The sequence below is a fragment of the Andrena cerasifolii genome, chromosome 2, assembly GCF_050908995.1.
Source record: "Andrena cerasifolii isolate SP2316 chromosome 2, iyAndCera1_principal, whole genome shotgun sequence".
Classification (NCBI taxonomy): Eukaryota; Metazoa; Arthropoda; class Insecta; order Hymenoptera; family Andrenidae; genus Andrena; species Andrena cerasifolii.
The window spans coordinates 16,579,438-16,597,940 of NC_135119.1; the positions used below are offsets into that span (position 1 = coordinate 16,579,438).

Genomic DNA, 18,503 nt, shown 5'->3' on the forward strand with positions numbered 1-18,503 from the left:
GCTGCTTAATTAACTTAAATAAACACTTAATTAACACAATTACTACGTATTATTATCATTTCGACAAAGCCGCTTTTACGAAGCTGGAGCAGAAATACTATCCTTCGCATGCGCCGCATGTCTTCGCCATTTCAATCTCAATATTCGATAAATCATTTCGATACGCCGATGAAATCCAAGTCCCACGCGTTTTATTGCATTGATATTGCGCGGCTCGGCGAACGAAATGCCCCATTCTTTCGTATTTGCAATTCTAATGTCACGGTAGTAAAATAAAGGAAGCGCACCGAGCGCATATGTGAAGGGGAATTATCGTGGGGAGCGAAGGATATTGGAAATCCACAAGGTTTTAGTCACTTTCACGCGTTCTCGGAAGCTTCAGTCTCGGATCCGACATTTCGATGAAAAATGAATTCGAGCCACGAGAAAGCCTGGGTGGAGGAAAGAAATCGCGGCAGGATCGTGTTTAAAATACCACCGTAACGTGGAAAAAGTAATCCACCGAGTGGAAACGTTTCGTGTTCACAATTCACACTCTTCAGAATTCAGCTCTGGTGGGAATGTAATCCGATCCCATTGAAATTCCCCTTGCATCGTTATCAAAGCACGAATCTCTCGAATTAGGAATATCCCTAGAGTATAGCATTACAGCACCTCCACTTTTCCAGGCAGAAGCACACCTCTCCTTGTTCCCTCAAGCACGTTCAAACGTAATTTACGTCACTCCCCCGAAACGGGCGGTAAACGAATTACATTTTAACACAAAGGGTCCAAGTTTTTTTTTTTGTACAAGGAACGCACTAGAAGGAAATCACCGAGAGGAAAAGGAACCACGCACAACGAGGGATATAATTACACCAGTCCGCAAGTTCCTCTAACTCCATTCGCGTCTGTTGAAAGTAACAGCGCACTTTCCACCCCCGATTGGCCCCCACGCTGGCTTAAGGCAGGGTCTACTAGATATGCCATAGCGACGAGTCCACTAGCAGACCCCGGACGAAACGCGCTTCGCCTTCTTTCTCCTCTGTTCCTCTATCTTTCACTCCTACAAGACCATCCCCGCTCGGCGGTCGTGAATTCATTATTTAAATGCCGCGGTTCGAAGCGGTGCGTCCTTTCTGTACCGAGCGTAACGCTCGCGAGACCTGCATTTTATAAGTGCATGTTTTATTCATAATCGAAACGGACCGTTACGCGTAACTGGAGCTAACGAGTGGATTATGCTGGCGCAATTACGGCTACACTGGGACATAATGCTGCAACGACAGGCGTAACGTTTCTGTTCCCGCCGTTTTCAACCAGCGACGAGATTACTCAACGCCACCAGCTACTCGAGTGCGCGTTCTCGCGGGAGACGCGGAAACGGCCGGCAGGAGACGATAATGGGTGTCTATTTATCGGACACGGAGAGTTTCTTCCGCGAGCAATACGCAAGGCGCCTAAGCGGGCTGGGTTGGTGAACTTGCGGGCGGAAGTCGTGGTTGGGATTAGGGTTCATTGGAGGGGACAGGGATTCAGTTAGTGATGGGATTCTGGGCGCTCCGAATGGATTTGAGCATTATTTAAAAGCAAAATCTTTGAAGATCTTTGGGGGTAACTATTGTTCTGTAAAAAGGGGTAGTAACTTTCAATGATCTTGAACTATATTATTACGATAAAAAGGACCTAAATGTGACTGGGTAAAAGCTACTTGTTGCAAATAGCGGGTCCATGAAGACTGAGTAGAGACTGGAGACTGTTTAGTTTGTAACAAATAGCTATTTTTCAAATATATTTTATGTTTCAATGAATCCAAGTATTTGCTATTAGTTACTAATAGCTTAAATAGTTTAAAATATTGTTGATTCCCCAAAATTTGAGCGATTAGCTCGCACTTCATAGCTTGTGGCATATTACCTCAGAGCTTGTGGCATATTTACCCACCACTTGTGTAATATGCCACTTCCGAGGACTTTTGTATTTGCACGTTTCTGATTGGACGATAAAAGTTACATATCTCTATTTATTAGTCAATGCCCAGAATTAGTAACACTTTCGTACGGTTTTACCTTTTTCCCTATATCTGCTTACACTTGCGAGATATCGCGTTTCAAAGTCAACTGTGGCATATTACCTCGAGCTACACTACTGTAAAAAAGTTTCCTTCACGTTCGCGTTACCACTCTCGACTGAATCTGTGTACCTAATATTGTGCCACAAGATCTCTCGTTCGCAAACACTCCTAAGGAGGCACAGTGTTGCGCGTCGCCGAGTATCCCCATTACACCGCATAGAGAGCAGCCTGAAACCTGAGGCACGGGGCCGGAGTTGCCCGTTATTAACGCAAGATTCAATTAAACCACCGACTTCGGCTGCCGTCGCGAAGGGGTCAGGCCCGAAGGGATTTCGAGACCGGTGATTCGAAAAGTAATAGAGACGAGCGTCGAACCTTCCTTTTTAATTACATCGGGGACACCTGAGCCCCATAAATTGCGCGCTAAACGAAGTCGCGGCGGTTGATTAACTAACAGCGAGATCCAAGAACAACCGCATAAATTGCCGCGGTCGGGCAAACGAAATTACCATTCAACGACTGCAGCGTACACACTATTCCACTTTCAGGACAGCGGGGCAGCAGCGTGAAACGCGCGGCCCGGCGGAATGCTGATGAATGCCGCGCGGAACCGGCAGGGGAAGGGACTGGAAAATATTCACGGCGCTGTATTATAGGGGATTAACACGTTTCTCAATGAGTAATGGTGGCGGGAGCGCGAGCACGGGCTCGACAACAATTAATCATCGGTTCGTAGGTGCGCGTTCTAATGTAGATTTATACCTGCAATAAACCGATACGTAGTTCCGCTCGCGCTGAAAATAATAAGCAACGAGTTACTGAACAACGGAGACGAGTTAACTTAAGCGACTGCTGCAGCTGTCGCGAGCGACGGTAATCAATTTACGATTTTATGGCTGAAATACGGTGGAGCGCCGATTGTTACCGATAATAGAGAGTCGCTATCGTGTCAGCGAGATTTCAAATAATCAGTCGCGGGGCAAAGAGAAATGGGATACCTGTGGGAAAGAGTAAACTCTTGGAAATCTGCAAATTAAAACAGTGTAAATAATGATGCTTGCGAACTTTTCAGCACGAGTTTTGCCGTTTGACGAGTTCTGCAGTTGTGCCGAACTTTTAATGCGTGTTGCACTGTTTTCCGCTCTTTACAGGAGTAAAATATTACTGGAACGTGAAAGAGCACGCTGGACCGGCGGACAGGGAGGGGAAGTAGGTGAAATTCAACTGCAAGGATTTAGTTCCCCGTTGCAAAGAAGCTGGGGTGAGAAAAATTAAATGAAATGGTGTAATTCGCGCAACTTTCAAGCTGCTACAAGAGAAGGGAAAGCCTCGCTAATGGTATCTGGATGATGCTTAAAAAAAGAAGAGCTTTTCCCCTACCATTCGTGCTATCGATTCGACGCTACGCAAGCTCGGCCGTCCGTTGTATTTCACGAGAAGATTCATGATTCCGTGGGTGAAAAATGAGATTTCCAGGGAACGTCATACGAGGGCCATTTATAAAATTCAGCTGTTGCTCTTTCCGTTTCTCGCCGGGCGACGTTATTACATACGTGCAGGAGAAAGGGCACGAATGAAAACACGCAGCCAATGGGCTTTAATTAAATCCCCTTTTCGTGTCCCGTTCAGCACCGCGGGTACCAAGTATTTTTCCGCGAAAACGGCCGCCCCTTTCGCATTCATTCCGTTCGCGGAAGCATCGATCCTCGGAACCGAAAACTGCTCGCCGTCCTGAACAGATTCGTTCTCGGTGCTCCCCTTCGATTCGCCCCCAGGGCAACTGTGAAATAAAATATAGAGAACGGGGCTTCTTTGATGGATAAAATCCGACGGTGACCCGGTTCCACGGCTGGAACTGAAATGAAATCGAAGAAAAGCGAATTCTCGTAGGACGCGGCGAAATGTTCCAGCTGCTCGCGATTCCACCCACCCCTTATCGCGCGTTAATTCAGAGAATGGCGACGGTGAACGCCTCTCGACACGGCGCGACGGTAAGACGGCTCCTTTTACGGCGAATCGTTCCGTTCCCTCGATCGGGGTGTGAAGCGATCGGTTATCTGTGCGAGATGAAAAACCGTGGAAAACGGCTCACCTGGCCCTTGAGTGGTAAGAGACTGGCGGGTTTGCGCAGATTGTTTAAGAAAGTGCACATCGTTGGAAATATATTTCATGAAATAGGTAAAATAACATAGCACATATTTTATAAAAACGAAAGATTAAAGTAGCGATGAAAGTGTTGAAACCTCAACTTAAACACTACTTTGTTGGGTTGCCCGGTAGAGTGAGCAGTAACTCAATAGAGCAAATACGATAGAATCACTTTATTGATACAACGGAGTCAATAGTATTAAATGATGAACATAAGAAATAATAGAATACTGTTCGTGTAAACTGTAAAGGATCGCGTGTAGCGTCTACTGCGTCCGGAGAAGAACTGACTGGGACAACCACGGTCCTCGGTGCTTGTCAAGCCCCAAAGAGGCCCAGCGGTGCATAGGGCCGTAAATGTGACACTGACAGTGTCCAGACCTCAGTCCTCTGTTTAGAGTTCGTATCGCTGTTCCACCGTATACGCCAACATAATTTCTATTGTATCTCCAATAACGTCGGAAATAATCGCCAGCGGCTACCATATCGATGGGTTAAAGGAAACACCACTGTGACGGCCGGAAAAGTAAGCTATTTTTAAGAATTTTTTTCAGGAATAATTTACAGTTTTCATAGAAAATTTTTATTACCTACTTTTAGTACGTTGTCTTAACAGACTACACAAAACAAAATAAATAGGAAAACATCCATAAATTATAATATATTAATTAATCACCTACGTCTCCCCACGCGAGCTGGTCGAAGGTGTAACTATGGAACAGCAGGTCCGAAATCAAATTTGATTTTTTTTTTATAAACTATATGAGTGTAGTTTCCGTTGTACGTACCAATTTCTGAAATAAATTATTTCTGTAAAAATGGTGCGCTTTAGAAGAAAAGTTTCGAAAATCCGCGAATAAGATGGACAGTTTCTCGAGTGTATTTCAAAAAATTTGCTCTCAATCAAAGAATCCGTACGTACAACGAGAACTACACTCATATAGTTTATAAAAAAAAAATGAAATTTGATTTCGGACCTGCTGGTCCATAGTTACACCTTCGATCAGCTCGAGTGGGGGGGTCTAGAAGATTAATTAATATATTAAAATTTATGAATGCTTTTCTATTTTTTTTTGTATAGTCTCTTAAGACAGCGTACTAAAGGTAGCTAATAAAATTTTTCTATGAAAACTGTAAATTATTCCTGAAAAAAAATCTTAAAAAATGACTTACTTTTCCGGCCGTCACAGTGGTGTTCCCCCTTAAAGGAGGATCTTGAAACTTAAACACAGATGGAAATTTACAACCCTTTCCCTGCCCCGATAAGATCGCCAAGGCGAGGCGTGGTGGAACCAACCGGCGAAAAGGGAATTCCTTCTGGACCAATGAATAATTCCACCGGTATCCGTGCAAGATGCACAGCCCAGAAGCGCGAGCGCACGCGAAACACAAGAGCACTGTCGCGACGCGTGCCCACGCCCACGCGTGCATCTGAACAGAGGCCGCTAATTAAACTGAAATTGTTTATACACCGTTGCAGGAGCAATATTTAGAGCAGAGTCGCGGGCGCACGCGCGAGGCCGCCGCGAAAAGGCAGCTTTTAATTAATCCAGCCAGGGCGCATTTCATCAATTATCCGCGACGGACACCAACTATGAATACCACAACGCGATCGTTCTCCGCGACCACTTCGTTCTCATGATTAATGGCCAGCCCGTTATCGTGGGAACCCACTTTTTCTCTACACCTTCTTCTGCCAATTAACCCGAATTCTTCCCCTATATATTACTCACCCAAACACCTCTCGCGATAACGGTCGATAAACTCGATCGTTTAGGATCTCTCGAAATGCGCGGGTCTGCCCCCTTTTCGCGGTGCTTCAAATTCTACGAACAACCACCTCGACGAATTTTTGACGAGGCTCGTAAAGGGCCTGGCAGCCCCTTTTGCTCGTAGTAATGTTATGCGAGCTACCGGGATGAAATGCGGAGAGCGAACGATTTACATAATGTCAAAAGGGTAGGAGACACTGACTGGTTTATTAGTTAACAGTCTGACTGCTACCGATTCTGTTGAAATTCCCTCGACGAAGTGCCCCAAGGGATACTCGATAAACGTTCGTTTGGGATCGAGTTAATTGACTCTTCCAGGCCGCGTTCTTCCATAGCTGTCTGTTATTGAAATTCGTTGATCAACAACGATGGGGCACTGATTGGCCTCTAGGGGATGAATGAAACATTAATTTCTGGCTTCAAATTAAGTGTATACCCTGAATGGGGCAATGATTTTGTTTGCTTATCGAATATTCCCTCTGTGGAGAAAAATGCTTCGGTAGTCTGATTGAAAGTGTAAAGCGACGTTATCGTCGTTGATTTCTTTATTGGGTATTGCTGTCGGGTAAAATTGGCCAGCTGAAATTCTCAGATTCGTTCTATCTAGAAATATTTAAGAGATGCTTGAAGACTTTTTAAAGATTTGTATGGTAAGTCACATCGAAATTGAGTACCTCGAACGACCCTTTCGCACGCACAAGAACCCTCGAACATCTCCCAGCGTGTCACGAGGAAAGTCACAAGTGTAGCAGGCATTTGACCGCGAAACCGCTGTCTTCTCGTGGAAATTTCACGTGGAAAAGTCACGATCTACGATAAAATAAAGCACCAGCTAGAAACTTTCTGGACACAACCAGACAGGTAATTCGCCTTACGAAAGTCTGATCCCGAAGGGGAAGCTTTAATGCTGGCTTGAGAAACGTTTCCGTGAAAAGGAAATATCCCAGAACCGTGGAATCGTTTGGAACACAGATATTGTAAAGAAATCTAAAGAAATGAGTAGCTTACATGTTTCGATATTCTAAATACCCTGATCCCTCAATAACGAGGCACAGAGTACTCGTCCCAAATTTGTATAAATACTGCGCTACCGTGTTAAAAGTGTAACTGTACAACAGCTAATAAATATTCATATTCTTCTATATTATAAACACCGTGTGTCTCTGTAATCTCGACTTGCAATTGGTTTGACAGTTTTAAAGAAACATAACAGAAAGTTTGTTACATTACACAGTTGAAACAGCCCGTCGCAATATTTAAACACACCTGCATGACTGTGCTAACCCTTATCCAGCACCAGCTGTAATTCAAATGTCAAAGCTGTTGTAGAAGTTTAAGTACAGATCCGCGCCCCTCGTACAACCACTTACTTGCACAGATATAACCCACCACAGTATCTGACAGGCTACTGCACCGTTTGCTCGCCAGAAAATTTTCCAGCCGAAAGGGGGCGGAAGAACGACGATCGATCGTCGCCGCGAAAGATCCTCGACGCCGTCAATTACGCTCGTCGAAATTACCAAATCAAATATTAGCGTAGCCAGCTCGCAGTGTGCATCCTTCAGGGGGGGTAAGGTACACCAATTTCGAGGGCGGCGGAGAGGAGGTAAAAAAGAGGGAACGACTCGCGGAACGTGGAATAATAGGATCTTAAATTAGAAACGGGGACGTGAACGGAGGTCAAAGGCAGAGACGGTGGTAGACGAGGCTGTAAAAATCGACGAAGCGACTTTCATTGAATGCGCCATGCGCAATCGTTTGCTGAGTAAACTCTTTTAATTGGCCAGAGGGGGCGGGAGCTGTTCGTCGAATCGCCATGCTACCGATGGAAACCCTCTGCGAGTGCTTTACGAACACGGTCGAATCGTTTTGTCGTCTGAGAGTTCGATTCAAGACAGAATTAGCGCCACCTTCTACCTTGCGTCGCGGAAACACGTTTACCCTGCATCTTGTTTCTAGGAATTGGAATTATGCAATTCGGGGGAGCTTGAAATTATTTCGATTAAGGGGTCGCTGTTCTTTGATGTTTTGCATAAAATTCAAGACTTCCTTTTTCTGTATTTCGCGGAGATTTATAGCAGGTGATACGGTGAGAATTTTAACGCAGTTGCTTGTGTATGGGAAACCTGTACAAAACCGTATACCATACTTATTCCTGAAAATAAATGAAAGAAGCCCACGCGCGTTCGGAAATTGTTTCCCGCAATATTGAACTGTTACTCAACAGAGATTCGTGACGAGATACGCACGCTCCAGCGAATTATTAAATTTATTCTGTCTCTATGTGCTCTGATCTAATTTTCGACTGACTTTAAGTGGACTATACAGTGTTTTGGTAATTAGAATGTAAGTTACATGAAGATATCTATTAACAGTATCTATTTCCAGAATTCTATAACCAGAAGTGTAGGTCCTTACGCCTTGAGGCACAACCATACGGGGTAAAACCGTACCCCGCTGTATCAAGCAACAAGAAGAAGAAAACACCTACTCTGAATATAGAACAATCCATATAAGCTAAAAACTAAAAAATGACGAACAAAAAATGAAATGAACAAACCAAAGAAATGTAGAGAAAATAAGGTTGGAAATAATTTTTGTGTACCTATACATGATGAGCCACCTAAGATAAACCACCTGAATAACTTGTATAATTTTTGAGATAGGAACAAATGTTTGAGACAAAAATTGTTTGGTTCCGAGAGGCTCCTTACGTCGTGGATAGAACTTGATACTATTTTTGTTACTTTAGATCGGGTCAAAACCGTGTAGCGCACACGGTTTTGTGTTGTTTATGAAAACATTTAATAATTACCGTCTTCGTTACCCAATTTGTTTTATAATTTATAAAGTTATGGACCCAGAAACTTAAGTATACGGCTTTAGACAGGTTTCCCCTGTACCTGTTCCAAGTAGAATTCTAACAGATGTTGCTGTAGAAGCTTCAGTTTGCAGGCTTTGGGATTGTTTTGATTATAAGACCTTCAGTTTGCATCCCGTATGAAATTGCGATGGATGCTGCAGTAGAAGCTCCAGAATTTTAGGATTCTAACGTATGTACTCTTAATAAACGAATCATCGTTCTTTCGTTCATCATGGATCTTTGCAGTAGCATAATCCTCCCTACTCTAACCGTTTTAAATCATTGTTTATATACTCCGAGTAGGTAACTTCTGGAATATTTCCCCTAAAAAAGGAACGCCTGAAAGGAGACTTCTATTCCTTAAGAGGCAGCTACAGCGAACAACTACGTCATACACAGCTCCATCATCTCCACCCTTAACTCTCCGACAACCCACGTTATTTAGCTCCCCAAGTGAAAAGAAGAGAGAGAAAGAAAAAAAGGGGAGAGAAAGGTGCAACTTCGAAGATCATTTCGAGGCGACCAGTTCCCATGTCCACCTGAAACCGGGAAGGAACCTCGGTTTATCCGCCGATCTGACCGCCACGTCCCGTGGCGCACGTCCCTGCACACAAACAACGGAAAGCACGCGAGTCGATGATTCACCTAAAACGAGGCCAAATTGCCCTAAAACGGTAGCGTAAACGCTTTGCGCTCCGGGGCAACGGGTCGCACCCGTTCTCGTTTCGCCCCCTGTTCCTACCCTCCGTCCGCACCCCCACCCGAACCACCTTCTCCCAAATGTCGTCGCCCCTCCACCCCCCACCCACGGCGCGACCCCCACCCCCCCAACCCCTTTGCCTGTCCCCGACGACCGAAACTTAAGTTACTCGTTGAAATCAAAGTGGTCTTCCTACCTTCTCTGTTCTGTCGTCCGCTTACACGATTTAACACGCGAGCTTTAGCGTGAGCGACAGATCTCGCGGCTGGTTTACGGTCGACCGGGTGTTCGTTCGTCCTGGCTCACACGACGCCGGGCTCCGTACGAAACGAGACGAACGTGGTTGGCACATATACAGAGCGAAAGAAGGGGGAGAGCTATCTTCCGACCGTCCATTGGCTCTAATAGGATAATGAAACGTGAATCATGGATGTACGGCGGACGATTATATTTTTATTGTGACCCACGCTCAATTTATTCATTATTTTGTTGAGGCCAATATCATTGGTACGAGGTGTAGGAAGCCCATTGCGGGTCGGAAAGCATCGGGCACTCGAGCGTTCCTACGGCTGCCCGTTTGCTATTATTATTTTTATCATCCGTCCCCGCGTGGAATTAGAAAATAAACGTTATAGATGGATTGGCCACATCCTCGATACGCGGCAGCCCTACCCCGGCTCCCTCCTAATAACAATATAATTACCGCCCGGCAAAGGGCGAATTGCACGATAGCGCTGCCACACGTCGGCTTTCATTAATTTATGAGGATTCTTATTGGGACCCTGGGATAGGGCGTGCTAACCTATGACGTCTGCTTGGGCCGAGCACGTACTGTGGAAAGAAACGGTGGCGGCGGAAATAGTAGGTGTTTCTCCTTGGAGCAACATTTCCGATCGACGTCTTCAGTTTTAATGTTTCAATGAATCTGTGAATAGCGAGAGAGAAGCACGGGGATTTTAATAGATACACCAATGAAGTGCGATTTAAATTTATATAATCCGATTCCATGTCCGTGTGTGATAGGCACTTTAGAAAGGTTATTCGAAATTAAGGGTACAGGTCTTATATATCAAATCACTGAAGAAGACACACAGGAACACGTGACTGAAGGCCTGCTTTTCTAGTTAATCTTGAAAGTAATCAGGACACAGATATTTTGCAACGCGAGCTAATCCATCAGGATTGTTCGGTAAGCGACTGTTCGACTACCGACAATTTCGGTGCACTCGATTTCCGGGCAGAACCGACGCAACCTGGTCGAAAGTTCGCCTATTCGCAGTCTGGGAGCCGCGCGAAAATCGACGATGATTGCGCGCTATGGAAAGTTACGATGGACTGGATTTATATAGAGCGAATCCACGTTCGGGGTCATTCTGCTCCCACAGGGATTCGCTGAACTTGCTAAAAATTTGCAAAAAAGGATTGTGAAACTATTATGTTGTTGTAAATGAAATGGCCGTTTCTGATTTTTTAATTTAAACTTTTATTTGACAAAGCTAATACGTATTTCATCAATCGAAATAGTCACCATCGACTTCGATACATTTCTCCCAACGCGAAGTAAGTGCACCCTTTCTGAAAGAAATCCAATAATTATTTATAAAAAATTATTTATTAAAAAAAATTCACAATTTTTTTTTTAACGTGGAGATATCTTCAAAAGGCATCTGAACGCCTTCAGAAGGGAATCTCCCGCGGGCACCAAGGTGGTGTGGGATTTTTACCCACTAAAACCCCACGGCCACTATGAAATTGTTAATAATTTACATGTAAATATCTCTATTATTAAGGCCCATTAGCAAAAATGCTCGGACACCTATTTACTTATTTTCGACATAGCCGGGAAGTTTAAATTGTACAAAACAGCCATTTCATTTGCAACTACCTAATATTTGATAAGAAACTTGAATGAGCATTGTATGAGCAAGGCTGTTGCTCCAAGAGAAAAACCTTGTTTTTCACAAAATGTGTAGCGTATTTTGAATATTAAAAAGATGGTTTTCTTCGGAATAATTGTCATTATCTTTACGTTATTAAAAGATGCAGTATTCAAACATGTGCTGTATACTTGATGTAATATTCATACTGATTGTCTCCTTCCCCAGTCGAGAAGGGGGTGATCCTTGACTTAAAATAAATACAAAAGGGTGGAATAAAATTATTCCTCAAAAGTCTTTATCGAGAAGATTTACATACATTGAAAACTCGTGAGACATAGTTCTACCCAGCGCGAGTTGGTTAGCGTGTCTGTCCATTACTCGCTACTTCTACTTGTCTATTAGTGTCCGTAGACGTCTCTCTTCGGCGGTGAGGAATTATACCCAGCCCTATCTCCTGGGAACAGTATCTCACGCGTCACAGAAGAAGCATCGCCGACTTTTAAAATATTAAACACCAGTATTTTTTATTTTTCTAACAGTCTTGGAGAAAAACAATATCTCAAGCTTCACGTTTGCCTTTTGCGATCTCCAATCGTGACATAGAAATGGCTTGCAATACCGTATATGTATCACTTCCTAAACAATGCATGAAGGTAATAATGCTACAATTAAAAGCAATATAATGCAACAGGAATGTCAAAGTTGAGGCTAATTTTTCACTTCGAATACCTCCATACAGCCACGCGCCGAAAGAATGGTCGGCAATTTTGCACGACAAAATTGCCGCGTGAAAATTAAAATGAGAGATGTACCTACGCTTCATCAGGACGATTTTTAATTCCCCATTCTATGACGCGTTTTGGTTCACGCGCGAGGAATTCGCACCGACGATTGCCACGGCTGCATAAATCTCCGCGGACTTGCCACAATTAAGCGCAGTAATTATATTTATGGCTGGAAGCTGCCGCAATTTTTACGAAGTAGACGAAGATAAAAAGGAGAATCCGAGGTTGTCAGCGCCATTTTTCTTGTAGAAATGTGGGGTGAAGAACAGGGTGCGTCATTATTGGTGGTCATGACTTTGGGGATGGATTTACAGTGACAAAGTAATTAAAAGAAAATTGATCTTGTTTCCAAATTGGATGGTGTGCTTTCGTAATTCTCCATACAAAATTAATTTACATGACAGCCTATACTTGATACTGAAATTACATATTATTGGACTTTATGCGTGACTATTATGAAGAAACTGTTACTCTGTGAAAACTCATAAGACAATCCAAGAGGACACTTTGTAACATCGTCTAACTTTGAGGTAGCGTGTTGTATTATTTATTATTTATATTGCAGGTGCTAATTTACCAGAGCTCCATGTTCAACTGTTGTAACATAGAAATCATGAATCATTTTTCTACAATAAAATGTCGATGAAATTACATTAAAATGTGTATCAATTTTAATAATAAAAACCTTCGGTTATATTTAGAGGGTTGATAAGAGAGCTAGTGGGATCCACGTTTGTGTGAATTTCTTTCATTACTTTGCTATGCTGGATTAACCCCCGAAGCTGCGCACGCTCACAATGGGCAGTCCTATAGGACACGAGCTGAGTGGAAACGCGTGGGAAGCGTGGAACGGAAAGAATGAAACGCTCGTGGCGCGTGAAACGCGAAAATGGTCGATTATAAGAGCGCCCTGAAGTCGATTGGCAGTCAGCCGTGTGCGGTTTTTTTTAAATGGAAATGGGAATTCGAACGTAACTGTCGATCCGCCAGACCGGATGCAGCGTCACTGTGACGGGATATTGCAAAAATGCCAGTGAAATGATTTTGCCATAGAGGCAGAAAAACGCAACTCTAGCTGCCTGGAACGCGTTACCTGTCGAACGCTGTCCCTATTAGGCGATGGGGAAGGGTTCGCTTCAGTGACGTCGTGCAAAGTGATTAAGAACAATGCATTATTATGGAAACCAAGTCATGCAACCCTTTGCAACTGACAAGGGAACTTCGGTAACCGGAAAATTTCGATTTTCTTTTATACTTTGCAGGTTTGTAGACGACCTCGGTAGAAGTACCAGACAAATTATTTTCCTGCTACTGTTTGGTTCTTCAGTGTGAAAACGTCCCTTGGAGATTTATAGTTGCTCTCCTATTTTCCTATATGCCTTGAAAACTATAGCAGATATAAAAAGAAATTGTTGGAATGGAAATTTGATGATTTTTTATGCTGTATAAAAGTATGCAATCAAATTGTTTAAAATTTATAGTCCGAACAAAAACGACCCTACAAGAACCATCAGAACTTCTTACTCAATTCTTCGGTAATCCACATCGACCGAGTCTCACATATTTAGTTAATCTCCGGGCGAAAAGAAAATTGCCTGAACATTCGGTGACATAGAACAGCGATGCGCGGCGTGAATTGCGGGAGATTATCTGCGCTGTGCGTATGCAACCCGCACAACGGAACACGGAAATGCTGGAGCGCAGCAAGTCAAGCACGTGGTGCATTAATTTCATGCAAAGCGTCGCCTAGGTCAAAAAACCTTTCCACTATTTCATCCTTCTTCTTTCCTGGCTTTCTCTTTCCCTCTTTATATTCCTCTGGTTTTCCTTCATCCACCCTTTCCATTTCCCTAGCTTTGCTTTACACTCTTCTCCATTTATCTCTCTCTGACAAAAATCTCTACCTGCTTCCCTGCTTATCCCTCTACCTTTCGTCGCACCTTTCGCCCTCGAGTCACATTATAACTCAGAGATTCACCAACGAGCGGAACAACCACGTGCAGAAACGAATTCCCCCCGCGGCTAATGGAGGAAACAAGCAAAAATTTGGCCGTGCATGCGAATCAAACCGTTTGTGGGATTTGTTAAAACCGTTAATGGATCGCATAAAAGTTTTCATACAGCGAAAGTTCATCGGGACAGAAAAATACGTGGTTGAGGGATAACTGAGATTTTTCCAGCAGGAAAAATCAGGGAAGTCTCGTTTCTGTGGCGTAAAAAGTTGTATACAAAGTAATTACTCAGTTTTAGCGTTTAAGGTATTTAGTAGTTTGGAATTTGTATTTTAGGTTTATTGAATTGTAGGCTGAAGAAACTGGTATTATTGGTGAGAGGGTAGCGAGATAATTCGGTAATTATCGTGAAATCGAGACTGCAGGACTAGCTGTTCAATAACCAATTTATACCACCGATTTAATGAAACTGGTAAGCGTGGCGTTAGCGATTCGTTAGCCGGAATTGTACAGTGTCCCACCAGTAATTGGAATGTTTTCTGTTGTTGATTAGAGCCGTGGCGACGAATCGAATTGTATGGAAAACATCTTCATGTTTGTACACACTCACGTTTTAAGCCATTATAAGGTAATTACTGTAATAATGAACGTTTTCCATGTGGAATGAAGCAGAAAGTACCTCGGGGAAATTATGCTGATAGGTAATATACACGGTATACAGATATATGGAGACAGTAATATGCAAGCTACCGGTCATGTTAACAAGCTATATCAAAACAGAGTGCTTTATTAATTTACACGTAATTACGTCAATAACATATGTCATTCAGTGGAAATGAGTCTAGTCTGAAAATTCACAGAAACTCGAGATATTTACAGTACAGAATGGAGAGCTACAAAATTCAGATAAAGAAATGAAGATTAAATAATAATGAAGAATCCGTAAAGGTGTTGACAAAACACGCAAGAAGTAAAACAATAAGTTCACATAACGGCGTGATGTGCGAATGAATTTCAAAGAAAGTAAGGAACAAAAGCAGAGGCGTGAGATTCGAAGCGTGTTTCGGGGCTCAATGCCGCCATTTCCTCCCACGTTACTTCTTTTTATGTGAAATCACAGAAAGAGCCAGCCACCCCTGCATGTAACCCGAAACACTTTTTTAACACACACGTAACGGACACAGTCCCAGAATCCAATCAAGTCAAACTGTTTGTCTCCCTGAACTTAGTAGTTCCGTTTGCATTTATCGTGTCTCGCACGTGCACCACCCGCGCACAATTAGGGGCCACGTTTCACCCATTCAGCGGGGTATTCCGTGGAAGGTCGAATTTCGCGAGGCTGGCCAGCCAATAAAGGTCAATTTAGCCGGCGAACGGTATCGATTCCCCCAGCGGGACACTGTCGGCATATTTTTTTCGCGGTGCCGGCGACCGACCTCGTTAAAAAGCTTTCTAATTAAGTAGAGAAGAGGAATACAGCGAGGGCACGCTCCGCTCGGAAAGCCATCGTGTCTCTGCGGGGATCCTCGCCATCCTCGCCGCGAAAAATGGGGGCCGAGAATGGACGAACGATCGGCTTATTACAGCGGAGAAGGGGACTGCGAGTCTCGCGACAAATCCAGCGAGGGGCATCGACGGTTCGCGATCGACGTTGGGACGCGAAACGGTGAACGACAGTCGCCTGTTCTTGACACTTTTGGCGAAATGAAAACAAGAGAGGCAATTAAGCGGATTTCGATGGAACTGAGTGGAAACCAGACGCCGAGATTAAAGGGAATTTCGACGGAGTCGAACGCACCCCCGAGAACTGGATTGCGGTAGTTACTTCTTCTTTCCTTTTCCAACCTTCTTCCTTCTATTTTTTTTTTAATTGTGATTAACGGATTAATCGATCCCAGGTTCCGCGTGGATTTTCTTCTGGTACCTTTATTCTCTGGCGTTCGCTTCACCCCCTTGCCGCCTCGCGTTTTGTAATTGGCCGCGGTCAGTGAACAGCGGAAACAATGGAGGAATTCACGGGAACGAAATACAAACGTGCAATTTGCAGAACAGCAGGGAACACGTGATCCGTTTGCAACGCGATGAAAGCCCTGATAGATTAACAGCGATTGTATGGGTGGTGGTTTTTCGCGCTGAAAAATACGCAATCGGGAAAATGCGTGAGGCGGTCATGTTAACCCCGTTGATTGAAAATGTTCGGGGTGCGGTACCGTGTGTGCGCAAGCTTTGCGATTTTAATTTCGTATCGTTTGCTCGCTTCGTTATTAGAGGGATTTCTGTTTCGCAGCGAACGCAGCCCCGACTTTGCCTCTTCGCGGATATTTGGTACCACAATGGCGGCAAACAAGAGGACGCCGGTATATTCACTCCGTTTGATGCAAGAGGGCGGACACAATACAGTTCCTGGCCATTCATGACAAACGAAGGTGGGTTATACTTAGAAGAGAGGCCTCGGTTACATCGACATGGATGTGCAGTGCAGCGTGCTCGGGAAGTGCTGGTGTTGTTCGAATAGTGCACGTGCGTAGTACTCGTCAAAATAAGGGAACAAGTGTTGGTAAGCAGATTTTAATCGACGAGTCTGTGGAATTAATAAAAAACTTTAAAAAACAAAATTAAAACCGACTTCAAACAAATAAAAATGCACTAAAAAGTAAAAAAAAATTAATCCCTTATTTAATTTACGACTCTCATATTTTTTAAGTCGGCGCCAGATTTACACAATGTAAACGATGAGACGCCGACTTAAAAAATATAAGAGTCGTGGATTAAATAAGGGATTAATTTTTTTTTACTTTTTAGTGCACTTTTATTTAATTGAAGTCGGTTTTAATTTTTTTTAAATGTTTTTATTTTTTGTTTTTTCAGTTTTATATATATTGACACAATATGCTTAGAAGATATGCGTGTACGTACATAACATAATAATAATTAGGTGACAATAGCCTTTATTATTAACCAGAACTGGCAAAATATTGGGCCAATGCCACCTTTCGAATAAAAAAAAGATTATCAAAACCGGTCCATATGCTGAGGTGTTATGCGGTGACAAACATAAAAAAAGTACATACGGATCGTATCTATAAACTCCTTCTTTTTGAAGTCAGTTAAAGAAAATTCCAGCGAAAGAGCACCATGGACAGCTCTAATTGAATTCAGAAGTCTTTGGACAGTCGCGTTTGCTGCGAACTTGGAAAGATGAAGGCAATCGTTCAAAGATATGAATAATAATTGCGTTACTAACTTAGACAGCTTTTTCGAATCTATCTAATTCATTAACTACAACAAACACTAGTGTCTGGGTTAGGATAGAATCACATTTGTGTAGTTTCTTTTTCCTCTGCCTTCAGAGGATCTCGAAGCCCTCCACCTTCGGCGTGATAGAATTTTTACAGCAAGAATTTATCGATTGAAGGTAGTCGCGAATATCCAGGACCGAGATGTTCCAAAAATATGCGCGGAATGCAAAAGGGGCCGCCTTCCATTCAAGATCGACTGTCACGGGTTCCAGAACACGGGCTGAGCGCAAAGGGGAAAAGAAACGACGCGAGAAGCGTCGTAAAGGCGCGTGGCATTGACAGGATCCACTCAGTTTCACATGCTGCCTTTGTAACGTCACGAATTCCACCTAACGACATTCACGGCAAAGCAATTTCCGTTAACTGACCGGCAGGCCTGCGCAACACAGTAACGCCATTATCATCCCCTAATTACGAGACGCAGTTCGACCGCGAATTCGCCTCGCGTATTCGTGACGCGGCAAATTACGTGCAAACGTTTCTAAATAAACGACGTACATTATTCAATTAACGACGTTGAAAATATCACTAACCACGGGGGGCTGAGGGAGCGACAAGAGAATGCTGCGGTCGATCGGACTTGGTTTAAGTAGATCGAGCCACCGATGGTCAGACGCGGAGTGGACCGCGAGTGAATCGCTTGGAACAGTCGGAGGACTTGTAATCGAGATTATTTTGGTCAATGTAAACGTCGAATAACGAGTGCTGGTGTGTCGCGTTAAGTTCCACGCAGTTAGAATAGATGATAGTACTTTGTTTAAAAGCAAACTCGAAATCAAGATCGAGCAGAAAAAGCTGAGATTATGAACAAGATATGGCAACTACTATTTCTCTGCAATTCTTTGCAAATCGCAATCTACTTTTCCCATCGCTTTCTTTAGTTCTACCAGGAATCTGAATTTCCAGCGTAACGCGAAATGTAATAAGTAGATTAGGATGGTGATAATCGTAGATAGGAAGAATTAATTCTGTGGGCATAAAAAGTTTGGAAATTTATAGATGTGCTTAGAATGGTCGATGGATTTGTGACTGAGGACGTCACTGATAATGT

General features: G+C 43.4%; 1 protein-coding gene across 2 annotated transcripts in view; it reads right to left on the bottom strand.

Annotated features, from left to right (window-relative positions):
* Pde9 (phosphodiesterase 9) overlaps positions 1–18,503 on the bottom strand; it is a 155,572-nt gene that overhangs the window by 27,932 nt on the left and 109,137 nt on the right. The window lies entirely within an intron of this gene.